Source organism: Cibotium barometz, chromosome 56 (genome assembly GCF_041138505.1).
Source record: "Cibotium barometz isolate CiBa-2024 chromosome 56, ASM4113850v1, whole genome shotgun sequence".
NCBI classification, from domain to species: domain Eukaryota; kingdom Viridiplantae; phylum Streptophyta; class Polypodiopsida; order Cyatheales; family Cibotiaceae; genus Cibotium; species Cibotium barometz.
Genome location: NC_141101.1, coordinates 28,163,123 through 28,180,681, shown reverse-complemented (window position 1 = coordinate 28,180,681; position 17,559 = coordinate 28,163,123). Strand labels below are relative to the sequence as shown.

General features: G+C 46.3%; 1 long non-coding RNA gene across 3 annotated transcripts in view; it reads right to left on the bottom strand.

Annotated features, from left to right (window-relative positions):
• Positions 1–15,489, bottom strand: part of LOC147607089 (uncharacterized) — a 183,763-nt gene extending 168,274 nt beyond the window's left edge. For all 3 annotated transcript variants that reach the window (XR_015264883.1, XR_015264885.1, XR_015264886.1), the window contains exon 1: positions 15,054–15,489. This is a non-coding gene — a long non-coding RNA (uncharacterized LOC147607089). The remainder of the gene's footprint in view (positions 1–15,053) is intronic.
• Between the last annotated feature and the right edge of the window lie 2,070 nt (positions 15,490–17,559).

Here is a 17,559-nt window from a genome sequence, read left to right as displayed (position 1 = left end):
TGTGGAAGGAGGGAAGAAGGTACCACCCATTTTGCATACAAAGGATAAGATTTTTGAAGCTGATCAGTATGTGGAGAGTATGGATGAAGCTTATCGGAGAGTTAAGTTGGCACTCCAGAAAACTCAGGAGAAGCAAAAGAAAGCTGCAGACCGTCACAGACGTGCTTTAGAGTTTGCATTGGGTGATTGGGTTCTTTTGCGCTTTGAAAAGGCTAGACTCAAGAAGATGAAGGATAAAGAGCGCTTATTCCCTAAGTTGAGCATGCGTTATTATGGGCCTTTTCAGGTATTGGAAAATGTTGGTGAGGTAGCCTATCGTTTAAAGCTACCAGATCACTGGAGGATTCACAATGCTTTTCATGTGAGTCTCCTTAGACCTTTCCGTGGGGATGTGCCTGAGGATGTATCAGATGAGGCTCAGCCGGAAGTTGAGGAACTTGATGAGGTTCTGATTCCAGAGCAGATACTACTTGAGGTTCTGATTCCAGAGCAGATACTGGCACACAAGGAAAGAAAGGTACGAGGTAAAGTTTCCCGTCGCTATCTTGTGAAGTTCAAGAACTATTCACCGATGGATGCGAAGTGGATGGAGGAAGGTGACTTAACAGATTCACCTCAGGTTTTGCAGCTTTATCTCGATGCCTTTGAGTTAGAGTCGACTCTTGTTGTGGCTCATTCAGGTTCAGCAGAGCATGGGTCTGGAGCATTACCTGATGCTCAAGAGGTGGGTAGCACCTCCGCTCCCTTGATACAGACAGGCTCAGATGACATCTAGAGGTCGCTTGGTGCAATTTTTATCTCACCCGAAGGTACTGATGGCTGACAGTACATCTGTTTATGGGACTTCTATGATATATGTGTACTAGTCACATGGGATATTGTGGTTGTGTATGGTTCACAGTGGTATACAACTTGGACTACTACTACGCCATTGGTTTGCAGTGAATGATGTTGATACATGTGCATGGCTTAGAGAGATTGGGACACTGATCTTGCCATATTGTATATTTCACTTTGGATATTTTGCTGTATCACCAGAATGCAATCGAGGACGCTTGCCATTTTTCAAGAGGGGGGTATGTCATGGCCCTGTGAAAATGGAACAGCACAAGTGTGGGCATGGTGGTTGCTGAGCAAAAATATTAAAAGATTCACATTTGGGGTGCCCGAACAAATGAGAATGATGTGTGGACACTTTAGATGTGAAGGGGGGCAAAAACATTAATGTTTCTAATGTTTTATTGAAGGTTGCCCCTAGGACTTAGTGGCCCCTAGGGAACTTTAATGATTATTAAAGTTGGGGCCCTAGGATAAGTTTGGAGAGGGGGCAACTCCACTTTTGGAGTTGTATGCCTCTCTCACCTCACTCTCTCTCTTGCTTTTGGGAATCGTGCAAGCTCAAGCGTGGAGAAGAGGAGAAGAAACGTGGGACTGCTGGCTGCTGGTTTTTGTTGGAATTTTCTGTGCAAAACAGGCCGTACAGTCCAGTCGTACAACTCTGTACGGATAGGCTACTGCAGGTACATCTACTGGTACAAGCTGCGCTGACAGTAGTAGCGGAAGACAGGTACAGAGCTGCTGCTGCTGCAGGTTCTGCTGCTGGTACAGTTGTACGGACAGCTGTACGGGCAGGGCAGGTGCTGGCGGCACTGGACAGGGCAGGTGCTGACAATGCTGGACAGAACTGGTACAGGCGGCGCTGACTGGCTGAGCAGGTACACTCGGGTACAGAGGTTGGTTTCAGGCAACGCAGGCAGGTACAATGCCACGTGGACTGCTAGTACAGGCTATACGGACAAGTACAGTGCTGATTTTCTGGTCTGTACAGACAGGTATAGCACTCCCAGTTTTACAGGCAGAGCTTTTCCAGAGCTTGGTTGGTGCGATAGTCAAGTGGTTGCAGGGGAAACAATACAGACAATCGTTGTCAAGTGCAGACTGGTACGAACTGTTCCACGAGTGCAGAACCACGTGCTGACTTGGTAAGCTCTGAATTTGTTCATCTATCTTTCTTTCCATTGGCTTATGACTGCTGCAGATTTGTGCTATCTGGCCCCTTGTGAGAGGAGGGGTATGGCAGATTGAAAAGGGTGGAAACAGAGGTTGGACAGTGAATGTATGTTTGTGCTGAGTTGTTGAATCATGATGCATGAGATATGCCAGATGTATGCTCAAGGCTGTCCTGCTGAATGGTCTTGGCTGATCAAAGGGAAGCACAGAGTGTTGCTTTGAGACACAGATCTATGTGTGTGAATCCTCTGTGCTAAGAGGTATTGTGGGCTGCCAGATTGGACATACACGTGTATTCTCTTGGCTGGTTTTGTTGTACTCAGCCTTACACATTTTTGAAATTGAATAAAGAAATACCGCAAGGGGCGCCAAGCTTTGGGGCCAACAGGTGTCGTTCTATTTTCAGTTTTGGGGCACTCTAGCTCCAATTAAATTTGTTTTTATATCTGGACTACAAGTGGAAGGGTGACTGCTAGTCTACCGCACTTTGGTTTCTACCAGAGGCCGGTTTCAGAAAATCTAGGGTGAAAAGCAATAAGGCAAAAGCTCCAGGTTCAAGGCGCCTGTCTAGTCCTGGCTAGATGATTCTAAACATGGGGCGCCCTCTCCTATAAAGGATTCGTGGGCTTTTACTAAAATTGGGGCCTTTGCTTTACAAAAAAGCAAAGCCCACCAAATTTAGATCCTGGCCTTGGGGCTTACTCTAGCTAATTCCAAATTTAGATCTCGCCTTGGGGCTACTAAAAGCAGGAGTGCTTTTCTAAATTAGCCTAAACCCTCACCCCTGAATCAACTCAGCTTGGTTGAGAATCCTCTCCTATCCGGGTAGGCGCCTCATACAGGGCACCTCCGAGCTTCCATCATAGGAATCTCCACCCTGTTCAACTTTGCCAAAAAAACTCGCACCTGCCTGCCTAAACCCGCCATATCGGGTATCCACCTGATTCAAGGCGCCATGCTTCCTCTCAAATCTCCCCTTTTCCTTCCAGCGCAACACAACTTTCACTCTTCCTAGCTTGCGCAAATTCCCTTTCCTATCCAGGTCTCAACCTCCCACACACAGATCATCCTCCCCTAGCCTCCCACACACAGATCATCCTCCCTATCTCTTTGAATGACGAAATCTAGCAATTTCTAGTAATATCAATGCTAAAACAAAAATTTGCACATACCTAGAATTCACCAATCCAGCATACCTTGCGTCACTTCAACCATGATCAAAATCATCCAAGATAGGGCAGCTCTGATACCAACTGTCATGTCCTCACAGGATCGAACCTATCGAAACCATGGTCATCAACACCAGAATCATCTGCAGGCAACTCACCACCCAACCATGATGGTCACGAGTCCAGAACCCGTGGAATCCGAGCATCCCCCTAAGCCCGGGCTAGAGAGCCTCATGGGAACTACTAACCCTGCAAGTCATACCTCACCCTTGGGGTCCCATACCGCCTGGTGAACCTACGCTGGTAGCTCGATGCTCTGCTCCTCCCTGGCAGGTATGTGCAACTATGGCCTTGGCCCTCCCTATATAGCCTCAGGGAAGAGTGTCCGCCAAGAAAAGCACACACACGGCAAGAATAGCGGAAAAGCAAGAAAGAGAAAAACAATCGTGCTGACCCTTGTTCCCATGGATAGCACTCTAGCCCGTTATCCGCTTGCCTGTCCCTAGCGTGCAAGCATGGGTTGGGTGGCGAGTATGCCTGCACACCCAGATATGTTTCTTCCGCTTTGCCTTCTAGGGTTAGGGTTTGTTGCTTTGTCTTGCTTTTCATGGTTGTTTTTGCAGATTTCCCTCTCGGAGAGATCTTGGGATTTGACAGTGGTATTACAGCCTCTCCAGGAGGAAGATGCGAGCGGGACACCTTCGGGTGAGTTCTTTCTATGTTTCCTGCAGCGTACATGTGTACGTTTATTGCAAGATGATGAGAGAGAGAGAGAGAGAGAGAGAGAGAAAGCTAGCGGGTGTGCAAGAAAAAGCACCATGGATGCACGTGGTTTTTATGCCATGATTGGTGTGAGAAAAAGCGCCATGTTTGAATGCCCGTGAATGGCTGCATGTAGAGCTCCTCGGGATTCATGTGATTTGGACTGTCCTCGATTTGGTGCTGCGTTGCTTTTACTCGCGTGATTGTGGGCATGGTGGCCGGCCTAGATGTGGCCAGCCAACCTTGTGTGGCCAGCAGCCAGCCCACGGCTGTGTGGCTGGGCTGCAAGAAGGCGGCCAAAGGCCAGCCCACAAGGCGGCCATGTTCAGGCCTGTGGGCGGCCAGCCCAAGGCGCACAGGGCAGTCAGGCGGGACGGGCAGCGGGCAGCGGGCAGCAGGCCAAGCAAAGCCCAATTTTGATTGCAGGCAGCCTGCGATCAAAATTGGAACCCTCTTTCCTCCCCGCAGGCAGCCTGCGGGGAGGAAAGACGGTTCCACCTGGGCTCGGCAGATCAAGGTGACCTGCAGCCAGTGGGAGGCCCAAGGGCATGGCCAGGGCAGAGGGCCCCTCCTTTCTTCAGTGAGCGGGTAGGTCAAAGAACCCTGCGTAGGCTAGGGCAAGGCATGGTGGACGGCCCAGATGGGCGCAGCCAGATCTGGAGGGGATTCCCCTCTCTATGGCACAGGTAGGCAGTCAGGAAAGCAGGCGAGTTGCTTTCTTAGGCAGCAGTTTTTTTTTTTTTTTGGGTTAAAAAGAGCAAAGTTAAAAACTCACCTGGCCATTAAGAAGGAGGATTTTTTGAAAAAAGCACGGGTTTTTCCCTGAGCAGTCCAGCGCGGGCAAGTGGGTTCCCACAAACCCTTTCTTCTCTCGAACTTTTTCTTTCCTTTGTCTCTCAAAAGTTTGGACTGTTCTTCACAGATTTGGGGGTTAAGTTTTGACTCTTATCTCAAGGTGAAACAAGACAAGCTTGTGTACGGAATAAAAGGTGTACTTGCACGACTCGATGCACATGCTTTGTCGTATCCTTGATTTGAACCTGCATGTTAAGAGGTATATGTTCGTACCAGACACATTCTATATATGGAACGATAGAAGAAGCTAGTACTGTATCTTGTTTTGCTCGTATACGAAGTTGTTCTTGGCACACACAGGAGTTTCTACTCCAAGAATTTTTTGGACATACACACAAGAGTTAGTCATGGGCTTGTACCATGCAAGACATAAACCTAATACCCTACAGATATTGGAATGACCATTGTTTTCATTGTTGGACTTTGATAGGCAAGACTTATCTACATATGTAGGATTGAGGAATAGTTGACTACACATAGACATTGTGGCTACACGGATATTTGATAGAGGGCATCCAGATTAAGTTTACTTGTTGGGATTGCATGACAAGATGGTTATGCGACAATAGCCAATATGTACCTTTTCAGCCTTACTGTCCTTTAAGGTTTTGATGGCCCTCTAGTTTTATGTCCATAGCAGGAGTGTACAGATATTCACGCTATTCCAAGTATACCCGCCTATTCTTATACCAAGACTATTGAATCATGGTTATTCAAGAATTTGCTCTATGCACATAAGTTTTTGGAAGCAAGTTTTGGTTTCCAAGATTTTCTGGGTTTAGACAGATGCTTTGACTGGGACGCTGGTCAAGGTTGTTCTTCTTTGTGTACAAAGATGTTGTCTAATCCCTGAACCAAGTTATGATCACTAGTCTTGTTTGGAGTTCTTCCTTTTCGAGAGCTTGTTTCAGTTTGTGGCACATGGTTAGCCATTGGCATTTATTGTTTTTGATAGATCACGAGCAACAGATCCACAAACTGGTGTTTTGTAGTAATCATAGCACGTGTATGGGGTGTATCTGTTAGAAGTCATCTCCTGTCCAGTTTTATACACCAGGGCCTTTGTTGTGGGTGTGCCCGCCCTTATGAGGTGTTTTATCATTTTTCCTCACTCCCCGCATTTTTCCCCTATTTTTTGTGGCTTGGGAGGCAGCCCATTTGCTGGCCGACTGCTGAACTGGTCCACGACCCCATGCCAGAGCTGGCCGACTGCTGATGATCTGCCCGACTGGAGTTGATGCTTGTCGTGGAGTTTTCAGGGTCAGTCGGCTGCCTACAGCAGGCCGACTGCTGATGTGGGGGTATATAAATAGGCCCCCAACCCCATACCACTCAGTGTATCATACCGGGATCTTCTTGTGTATATCAGAGCAGAGTTACACGCCTATATCTCTCTCTCTCTTGTGCTGTTTTTCTGCATGCATTTTTTGCTCTTGTGTTCCCAGATCTGGTCATCATCTCCGCTGCGTATTCTGACCTGGTATCAGAGCCTAGGCTCTAGATAGTTCTTGGGATTTGTGTGAACAAGAGGGGGACTGTTTTGTGGCTGATTGGTGGACTGTTTTGGGCTGTTCGGGAAGAGGAGAAGCAAGAGGACGGCGGGCTGATTTGTTGGACAGCCACTTGCAGGTTTTAGTTCTTCTTTGTTCCCACCCACCCACCCTTTTCAGAGTACATCCCCGCAATGGCAGATTTGTTTGAGATGGCCGAGAGACATGTGAAGATCCCGACACTCCCCACGTTCCCAGTGGATCGTCAGTTGGACGGGAGCAACTACGGCATATGGAAGGTGATGATGGAATCTGTTCTGGAGTCTTACGACCTCGCCGATTTCGTCGTTGTTGGTGTTCCACGGCCGGAAGTAGAGGAAGGGGAATTACCGTCGATCCGAAAGGACCAGGAGGCTCAGACACAGATGTGGGATCGTGTCAACGCCAGGGTCCGTTCGTTTATCTTTCTCAACTGCACACCACAGGTAATCAATCATGTAAAGCACATGACGTTGGCCAGAGGTATATGGCAGCATTTGGCTTCTCTTTACAACAGGGTATCGCCCATGAAGAGGATTTCCTTGGAAGTACAGATGCGAGTTATGAGCCCTGCAAAGTCGTCGACGATGCGGGAGCATATTAACAAGCTGCAGGCTCTTCAGCAAGAAGTTCTTCAAGCTGGGAAGGAGATATCGTCAGAGGACATGGCCATCACGTTGCTGTCACATTTGCCCTCTTCGTACTCAGCATTTTACTCGTCTTTGATTACCAGTGGCAGGCTCAGCACCATCACGTGGGAGGAGCTTGTGCCCATGGTCCTGGACCAGGAGGAACGATTCACGAACCCTCCTCAGGGTGGAGGTTCGGAGGCCTTAACTGGCCAACGGTCGAAAGGCCGTAACTCGGGCAAAGGGAAGGCTTCATCGGAGAAGTCTTCTGAGAAGAAGTCCGACGCTGACCGCGAGAAACTGAAGGCAGAGAGGACCTGTAATGATTGTGGCGAGAAAGGCCACTATTGGAGGCAGTGTCCCAAGCGGAAGACCGAGAAGGGTGAAGACTCCTCAGTAGCAATCATGAAGACTCCGGCTTTTGTGCACCTGGAGGTGGTGGACACCGATGTTTCATTTTCTTCAGGCAGGGAGGAGATTGGAGGACTCTCCGCAATGGATACTCGGGAGTGGATTCTTGATAGTGGTGCTTCCAGGCACATGACTCCTTCCCGTTCCGGTTTACAGGATCTCTGCAGGCTTTCTGGTCACATTCTTACTGGGGATACGTCCACTATCCCAGTTCACAGTGAGGGCAGGATGGAGATAGTTCCCAATGGCAGAGGAGGGAAGCATTCCTCCCAGGTTGTGTATGTTCCGGCACTTGGTTTTCATCTGTTGTCAGTGCATCAGGTTTGCAAGACTGGCGTACGGGTGGAGTTTGATGAGCATTTTGTTGCTCTCCGGGACAAAGCAACAAGCCAAGTGGTTTGGGACGATGGAGTGGAGAATGGAGTTTACAAGCTTTCAGCACTCTCTCTCTCCCAGGTCCTCAGGTTTGTGATGAGTGGCAGTCTGGTAATGGCCACTTAAGTGTGGAAACGCTGCAGGTACAGGCTTTCCAGGACCAGATGGTGGATAGCTTACCAGTAGATGGCAGCAGTTGGCAGGAACTTTCCAGTACTGATGTTGGTGGTTCTTGTGTTCGTGAGTCAGAGGAAACTGAACAGGTCACTTATGCTCTGGTGTCTCGTCGTGTTCGGGACAAAGAACCTCCAGTAGATGAGGATGTTCTTTCCACGGGGACCTTTCGGAAAGCCAAGCAGGTGGCAGGTGATTACTTGCAGAAGGAGGTGGTTTCTCCAAGCTTTGTGGTTCCGGATTCAGAGGGGGTGGTTGACAGGCTTCAGAAGGCCTTGCGTGGTCTTCATCAGGTTTCCGGGACTTGTTTTTGCACCGTAACAGGTGTTGATCCTTGTGAGCAATGTGATGCCTTTTTGACTCAGAAGCTGTATGGTTCATTGATCTGGTTGATGGACACCAGATTGGACGGGAGCTTCCTGATGAGGCAGTTGAGCTCACTGTTGCGGATGACTCTTTGGGAGGCAGGATTGCGTTTCCTGTGGTTTCTGCGGCATGCGAAGGATCATGGACTCTTGTACACAGGAGGGGGATTGTTGGATGGAGTCCGACTCCACGGTTGGAGTGACTCAGTTTGGGGAGGAGATCCGGACACGAGGAGATCTACTTCAGGCCCAAGAGCAGCTTTTCGGAGCAGTAAGAGGCAGTCATTTTTTGCCTTGTCGCGGACAGAGGCAGAGTACCGGGCTGCTTGTGAGGTGGTGAGGATGCAGAGGTTGCATTGCAGGTTTGGGCTTCCACTGAAGGAACCCATGGTCATCCAGAGGCACTTTGTTCGTGAACAGATCGTTGCTGATGACATCCTGCTAGAGTTCTGTTCGATGGAGGACAGTACGGTGGACCTCTTCACGAAGTCGCTCTCTCAGGATTTGCTCAGGCGGCACCCTAGCTCCCAGTGGTTGGTTTCACGCCACGAGCTGAGAGAGGGTGTTAGAAGTCATCTCCTGTCCAGTTTTATACACCAGGGCCTTTGTTGTGGGTGTGCCCGCCCTTATGAGGGGTTTTATCATTTTTCCTCACTCCCCGCATTTTTCCCCTATTTTTCCCATTTTTTGTGGCTTGGGAGGCAGCCCATTTGCTGGCCGACTGCTGAACTGGTCCACGACCCCATGCCAGAGCTGGCCGACTGCTGATGATCTGCTCGACTGGAGTTGATGCTGGTCGTGGAGTTTTCAAGGTCAGTCGGCTGCCTACAGCAAGCCGACTGCTGATGTGGGGGCATATAAATAGGCCCCCAGCCCCATACCACTCAGTGTATCATACCAGGATCTTCTTGTGTATATCAGAGCAGAGTTACACGCCTATATCTCTCTCTCTCTTGTGCTGTTTTTCTGCATGCGTTTTTTGCTTGTGTTCCCAGATCTGGTCATCATCTCCCCTGCGTATTCTGACAGTATCATGGTGGTATGGGACGCCATGATCCATAGCATGTTACGGGGCTACGCCAGATTGTCAAGGCTTTATTCAGACGTTGCGCCTACAAACACAAGGCTATCTCAACATTTTTGAGGGATAGATACTTTACGTTCGATACAGAGAGTTATGATAGATGCTAGCTTGTGTCATAACCAGGTCTGTTGGAACAATTGTTCCTTTCATGTCCAAGGTACTCATAGACTTACCGAGGTCTGTTTGGGAAGTTAGACCTCCGAGGTGACGAAGTACAGATTGATGATCTTTTCTAGAAGATCAGTTCTTCTCTTGTTTGGGAAGAGACTACTGTTGTGTTCCACTTGGTTCAGGCTTCAATAATAGGTTCTGGGTTTTCCCAGTTTTGTGGTTTCTTTTCCAGACCAGATTTATAGAGGACATCAAGATGAAAGCATGGTAGTCAAATGCAAGATACTTTTGGTTTCGGGATAACTCTTTAGGACAATGGTTGCTTACCTTTGGTATTGGTAGCATTGTCAACTTAGAGTTACCCAGATGATCCATTTGCTCCGGATTAGGCTTTTGTGACTAGGAATTGACGCTCATGTGATGTTACTTGAGCAAGTCGATCTCTTAGTCGAATTGTCCTTGAGACTATTGGTTTCGACCAATAGAGGGTGTTTCTCTAGTGTTGCGTGTGTGACTTCTCCTTGAGTTCTTTTTCTTGAGCTCAAGAGTGAGATCTTTTGAGGAAGGGGAGTATGTCATGTGCACGCTAGGGGCAGGCAGATTGGCGAGCTAGAGTGTGATATGTTGTCAGCGGACGTGCTTTTTGGTCCGCTATTGATGGCCTGTGCTTTTTGGGCGTTCCTTCCCTATTTATTGGGGGGAGGGGTACCAGTTGGGCACACACCGACAGATCAAGCACAGGAGTGCAGAGCGCGTGGAGCAGGAGCACCATCGCGCAGGAGGCCGACGTCCTTGGGGGACAACCCCGGGTGGTAGAGTACATCGGATGAGGATGATGGCAGAGCACTCATGAGAGCTTGATGCTCTAGCTTGTGGCTTGGTGGGGATGGCCAAGATTGTGAGCCTCTCTCACGGCTGTCATGGTTGGGTGGCAAGTATGCCTGCACCCAGATATGTTTCTTCCGCTTTGCCTTCTAGGGTTAGGGTTTGTTACTTTGTCTTGCTTTTCATGGTTGTTTTGCACGTTTTCTTCTCGGAGAGATCTCGGGATTTGACAGCTATCACCTCATTGGCCTTGTTACATGCGGAAGCTTTGAGAGTCTTCTTTCAGCCCTAAACACCATCTAGAACATGTTGATGCAAAAACACAGATAGAAGGGAGAGTAGAGAGAGAGAGATAGCTGGAAATTCAGTATTTCATATGGTACAAAAAGGTACATAATCCCTTGCAGCCACCATGGGCTGCCTTTTGGAAAAGGTAGACAAACCCTATCCCTAGTCCTATGTCTAGACCCAACTCAAAAGGAGTTGAATGAATGAAACAATGAGCACAAAAGCCTTTATATAGGCTTGAGAACACCTCATGGACTGGCCGACTGCTGGTAGGCCACCTCCTCGACAAATAAATCGTATATATGCTGTAGCCGACAAGAATATTCCCTGGCCGACAACCCCTGTGTCCTTCCACAAGATGCTCCACAGTTTAGGCTTAAAAAATATGGTTCTATTTTGATCTTTTCTTCTTTATCTTGTTGCCTCCTTAGGTTAGCATCTGAGCTAAGCATGTACATGTGTGTGCACATGACATCCCCCTCTGCTAAACTTGATGACGGGATTCCAATCTGCTTCTTGGATGACTGTCATCATCCCATTCTATTCCCGGAGTCCCTCTCTCATCCTTCCTACTCTAGCAACCTTTTCACTGAATGCCTGGCCCGGTCTCCACATCCACTCTAACTCTGAATAAGATTTGTGCACACAAGGCATGGGACTTCTTACTCAGTGGAGAGTCCCGTTCAAGATCTTACTTTGGGAGACTATCAACCCATCTACATCACCTCACCTTCACCACCTTTACCATCACAATCGTCCTCTCTGATTATATCAGATTTAGTTTCCAGAGGGGGTTACATTCCTTCTGCCAGTGTGTCAGTGTGGAACCCAGGCATCCATCATCTTTTCTCATCTTCTCTCATCGTTCCCTTTTTGGCCTGAGAGAGGGTGTGTGAAAACAACTTTTTGTCCAGCCCTTAAAAAAAAGGAAATTTGTTGGGCTTTATTGGTTTTATTTGGGATTTTTGTGTCTTTGCTACTAGTAGCCGACAGCCTTTAGGCTGGCCGACCCAGCACTCCCTCATACTGTTTATAAGTTAGCCTCATCATTTATCACAGTGTACCACTTATTGACCATATCCGGTACCATTTGTTATTGCTGCCACACCGGCCATTGCTTTATCATCATCACCGACAGTACAGCACCTTCGTGTTTACTATTGGCCACACCTTGGGACAGCAGCCCACTCTGCTACTGGCCACACCGTGGGACAGTAGCCCTCTCTGCTACATTGAGTACATCAACGTTACATATCTGTTCATGGAACAACAACCCTCTCTGTTACACATCAGCGTTACATATCTGATCATGGGACAGGGGCCCTCTCTGCTATAGTAGAGCATATCAACGTTTTATCTTTAGCTCATGGGGCAGCAGCCCTCTTTGCTACATACAACACTTCAGCATTTTTCCTCAGCTCACACCATTGGGAAAGCAGCCCAATTTTTGCTACAGTACAAGACATCATCATTTTATCATCAGTACTCTTTGGCACAGCATCCCTCTCTCTGCTACATCACACCATTGGGACGACAGCCCACTCTCTACTTGTCTTTACCATCAGCACCACTCTGGACGATAGCCCTCTTTGCTCTTCACCCTTCAGGTACGCAGCACCCTTGTCACCAGAGCTTGCACCACTACACTCTCAGGACGAAAGCCATATCTGCGCTTCATCTTCTTCTTCTTCTTTTCCAATTGGCCTTTAGCCCAAGATCCTCCCATAGTTACCAATTTTTCACCGTCCATAGGTGGCCACCCATAGGCGCTTATTTATCCACCCGTAGGCGATGCCGCCGAGGAAGCACCAAGAGGGGTTTTGAACCCAAGACCTCTCGATCCTAGGCAAACACCCTCACCACTTGAGCTATCAGCTCATTGGCCTATGTGCTCTTCATCTACCACCTCAGGTACGGCATCACCCATGTCACTAGAGCCTGCATCACCTCATCTTCTGTTGCCACTACCACCTCGGAGTGCCTTTGCATCCACCAACGTGGGCCTTCTACACCGACCACCTCTCGGAGTGCTTTGCCTCACATTGATGCGAGCCTTCGTCATTGACCGTGCTTCAACTCCGACATCATCTCTGCTTCTGCACTGGTCTTTCTTCTCAGAGTCACCTCACATCATCAGAGGGCTCTTGTACATATGGTCACTCACCATTATATATAGACTCACCCACCTATTTCATGCTATGTTGTTTTTCTCTTATCTCTCCGACATTTGGTCCTTTCGTCCTTTTTCCCTCACATAGTATCAGAGCTATCGTGAGCAAATGGATTGAAGACCTCGAGAGCACACAGCATGGATCGTCTACCTGCACTCCTAGAGAACCAATTCTTCTCACCAGAAGTTGATTCTCCAAACTCTGATCTAGACCACGCAGGAAATGGGACTTCTTACTCAGATGAGAGTCCTGTTCAAGATCTTACTTTGGGAAACAATCAATCCATCTACATCACCTCACCTTCACCACCTTTGCCATCACGATCGCCCTCCCTGATTGTATCAGATTTTGTTTCCAGAGGGGGTTACATTCCTTCTGCCAGTGTGTCAGTGTTGGACCCTGACATCCATCATCTTCTCTCATGGTTCCCTTTTTGGCCTGAGAGAGGGTGTGTGAAAACAACTTTTTGTCTAGCCCTAAAAAGGAAATTTACTGGGCTTTATTGGTTTCATTTGGGATTTTTGTGTCTTTATTGCTGGGGCTAACAGCCTTTAGGCTAGCTGACTAGCACTCCCTCATACTATTTATACATTAGCCTCATCATTCATTACAGTGTACCACTTCTCGACCATATCCGTTACCATTTGTTGTTGTTGTTGCTGCATTGGGCGCACACACCACATTGCTTTATCATCATCGCGTGACAGTACAGCACCTCAGCGTTTACTACTAGCCATACCTTCGGACAGTAGCCCACTTTGCTACAGGCCACACCATGGAACAACAGCCCTCTCTGCTACATTCAATACATCAGCGTTACATATCTGCTCATGGGACAATAGCCCTCTCTGTTACATAGATCACATCAGCGTTACATATCTGATCATTGCACAGCAGCCCTCTTTGCTATAGTAGAGCATATCAACGTTTTGCATTGAGTGTTAGATATCTGCTCATGGGACAACAGCCCTGTTTGTTACATAGATCACATCAGCGTTACATATTTGATCATGGGACATCAGCCGTCTTTGCTACAATAGAGCATATCAACGTTTTATCTTCAACTCATGGGACAACAGCCCTCTCTGCTACATAGAGCACTTCAGCATTTTTCCTTAGCTCACACCATCTGTACAGCTGCCCACTCTCTGCTACAGTCCAGGACATCATCATTTTATCATCAGTACTCTCTAGGACAGCAGCCCTCTCCCTCCTACATCACACCATCGGGATGGCAGCCCACTCTCTCCTTGTCTTCACCATTCAGCACCACTCGGGACGGCAGCCCTCTGTGCTCTTCACCCTTCAGGTACGCAGCACCCTTGTCACTAGAGCCTGCACCCTTGTCACCAGAGCTTGCACCACTACACCACTCAAGATGGTAGCCCTCTCTACTCTTCATCTACCCACAGGTGCCGCAGAGCACCCTTGGTCACCTGAGGCTGCATCACCTCATCTTCTACTGCCACTACCACCTCCGAGTGCCTCTGCATCCACCGACGTGAGCCTTCGACACTGACTACCTCTCGGAGTGCTTTGCCTCACATAGACGCAAGCCTTTGTCATCGACCGTGCTTCATCTCCGATGTCATCTCTGCTTCTGCATTGGTCTTTCTTCTCATAGTCGCCTCACATCAGAGGACTCTTGTACATATGTTCACTCCATTATATATAGACTCACTCACCTATTTCATGCTGTGTTGTTTTGCTCTGATCTCTCGTATGTCTGGTCCTTTTGCCCTCACATACACACACATAAGAGAGATACGGACTGATGTTAATGGAAAAATAAACAACATTTTTCAGCAAGCCTTTTTTTTAAAGCAGCCCTACTAGACATAAGTTATGGAAATATCAAATGCCGCTTCGCCTTGCTCAAGCCTCATCATAAAGGGAGCATTTTTCATCTATCTTTCGTTCTATCATGCTCTCTCTCTCTCTCTTTCTCTCTCTCTCTCTCTCTCTCTCTCCAAATTCTTGCAGACCATTGCTCTTGACAAAGATTAGGGATGTTCTTAGAGATCAAACACACAGAGGGGGTTTGCACGCTCAACAAAGGAGGTTTCTAGAGGAGGTGGCATGCCTTCCTTGGTTTTGTGTCATTTGCTCAACTGTAGGGCTACACAATATAAGAGAATTGTTGTAGTAAAATTACAAAAGAAAAAAGAGAAGAGTTTACATTCGTAAAAGTTGGAACGACTTTTACAAAAAAATTTAAAGAAAAATGCTATAAAAAAACTCCACCAAAAATTGCAAAATTTCCATGAAAGATAGATAAAAACTGAATGCTCATACCGGTCGTCATTCTGCTCTGCAGAATGCAAGCTTCGCAGCACAGGCTAACCACGGCCTCATTCAAGTGCTCGAACTCGGTTGACGATGAAGTTGACGATGACAATTTGTCCGCCAGCTTCTGTACTTGATCTGTTATCCTGTTGGCCTCTTTCTGCACAATCTTTCGTTTCTCCTGGTTGTCGGAGGCGGCCGCAGTACTGCTGATGATGAACATGGCGGCCTGACGCCCACTATTCCCGCCCCGCCCGCCAACCGGCTCATTTGGTCAGCCACGCTTCTTACTGTGTCCGTCTTTATTCCAAGATCCGGCCTCTACGTCAAATCAAATCATCGTCCACGTTAAATTTTCCTCACGGAGCAATACAATTATATGCAGACCTACCCTCCACAACTTCGTGAGGTTCTTCCGCAGATCCGAGGTCTTCCATATCTATATCTATACAGGATTAAGGGAGAGTGGCCCTCCATCCACGTGGGCAAAGGAGGGGGGCCTATTTCAAAATGGCCACTCCTCCTTCAAGAGTGAGGAGGACACATCTTCCAAAGCAATTTTGAATTTGAATCTAAGAAGATCTCATCTCACATCTTTCAATGAAATCTTTGTATACATGCTTACATACCTATAAATACACACACTTATATATATTATGTATGTATGTGTATCTATAGGTATGTAAGCATGTATATATAAATAGTGTACATGTGTGTGTGTGTGTGTGTGTGTGTGAGAGAGAGAGAGAGAGAGATTACATGAAAGATGCATTTATTTGAGAGTGAGTACACCTCACCACTCATCCCTACCATTAAAATTTAATCTAAAATTTAATTAATTAAAATTATATATGTGTAAATCTATTTAAGTGTGTGTGTGTGTGTGTGTGTGTGTGTGAGAGAGAGAGAGAGAGTTTCTATGTGAGAGAGTGTGCGTGAAGAGAGAGAGTGTATGTGTGTGTGTGTGCATGAGAGAGAGAGAGAGAGTGCGTGAACAGAGAGAGAGTGTGTGTGTGTGTGCATGAGAGTTTCTATGTGAGAGAGTGTGCGTGAAGAGAGAGAGAGAGAGAGTGTGTGTGTGTGTGTGTGTGTGTGCATGAGAGAGAGAGAGAGAGAGAGAGAGAGGCTGAGAATTTCTATGTAGGAGATAGTTTGTGTGGGAGGAGATAGTGTGTGTTTTCATTAGTGTATGTGGTGTGTACATGTGTGTGTGTGTGTGTGTGAGAGAGAGAGAGAGACGACAGATAATTTCTACGTAGGAGATAGTTTGTGTGGGAGGAAAGAGTGTGCGTTTAGATTAGTGTATGTGCGGTGTGTACATGTGTGTGTGTGTGTGTGTGTGTGTGAGAGAGAGAGAGAGAGAGAGTATATGCATGCATGTGTGTACATCTGCATCTATGTGTAGAATGTGCTTGAGAGAGAGTGAGATGGGGCAGACCTAGAGAGAGAGAGAGAGAGAGAGAGATGTAATGAGGGAGGGTGAAAAGAGAGAGAAAGAGAATAAAAAGTATCTTTTAATAAAATATAAATTAAATAGAAAACATATATGTATATGTGTATACATGTGTGTATGTGTGTGTTTTTATTTACATTTATATATACATACATACATATGTATGTATATATATATATACATATATATGTTTGTGTGTGTGTGTGTGTGTGTTTAGATGTGTGTATGATATATCTATCTATATATTTAAAAGTGACCACAACTTATCACCCATCTCCGCACATGAAAATTTATTCAAAATTAATTAAATTATGTCGATGTTTGTATTTATATTTTTAAATACATGTATATATGTATAAGTATATGTGTCTATATATAGGTTTATGTATCTAAAACATAATATTAGGAAAAAATAATATTTTTAGAGATAAAATGCGCGTGCTTTTGAGAAAAAAACAAAATATTTGATCATTTAAAAATTTTCCTAGAAAATGAAACACTGTTTTTCTTTTAACAATTATGCCTCAACAAGATCGAAAATAGTTAATTACGACGAAAGACTCTCTTTTTTTTAAGGCATTTAAAGAAAAAACATGTATATATATAAATAATGTGCATGTGCATGTGCATATAGGCAGTAGTAGCCATTAGGGTTTTTGAGTGTTCAAATTTATAGGCAACCATTAGGCCATTAGGGTTTTATATCTTAACCATGGACATTAGGTATGAAAACCCTAATATAATGATTAGCTAAATGAATTTTTATTTATTTCTACACCTATATGTTTTATACATTTTCACCTATAAGTATTGGCCATATGACTTTTTGATTTATGTCTTTACCTATATGGTTATGCATGTAAAAAGACTTATTAAAAAGAGTTGTCTAACGATAAAAATCTCATAACATCAACTATTTACATGAGATAATTAACAAAATGGACATTGAGTCATATGTTTATGGTTGTAGTCAGTCACCCACCCTAACCTAATCACAAGGGATAAAAAATAGTTGTTTGATGGATGGCATCATGGGGCTAAGAAGGATCATCCTTGGTGCAC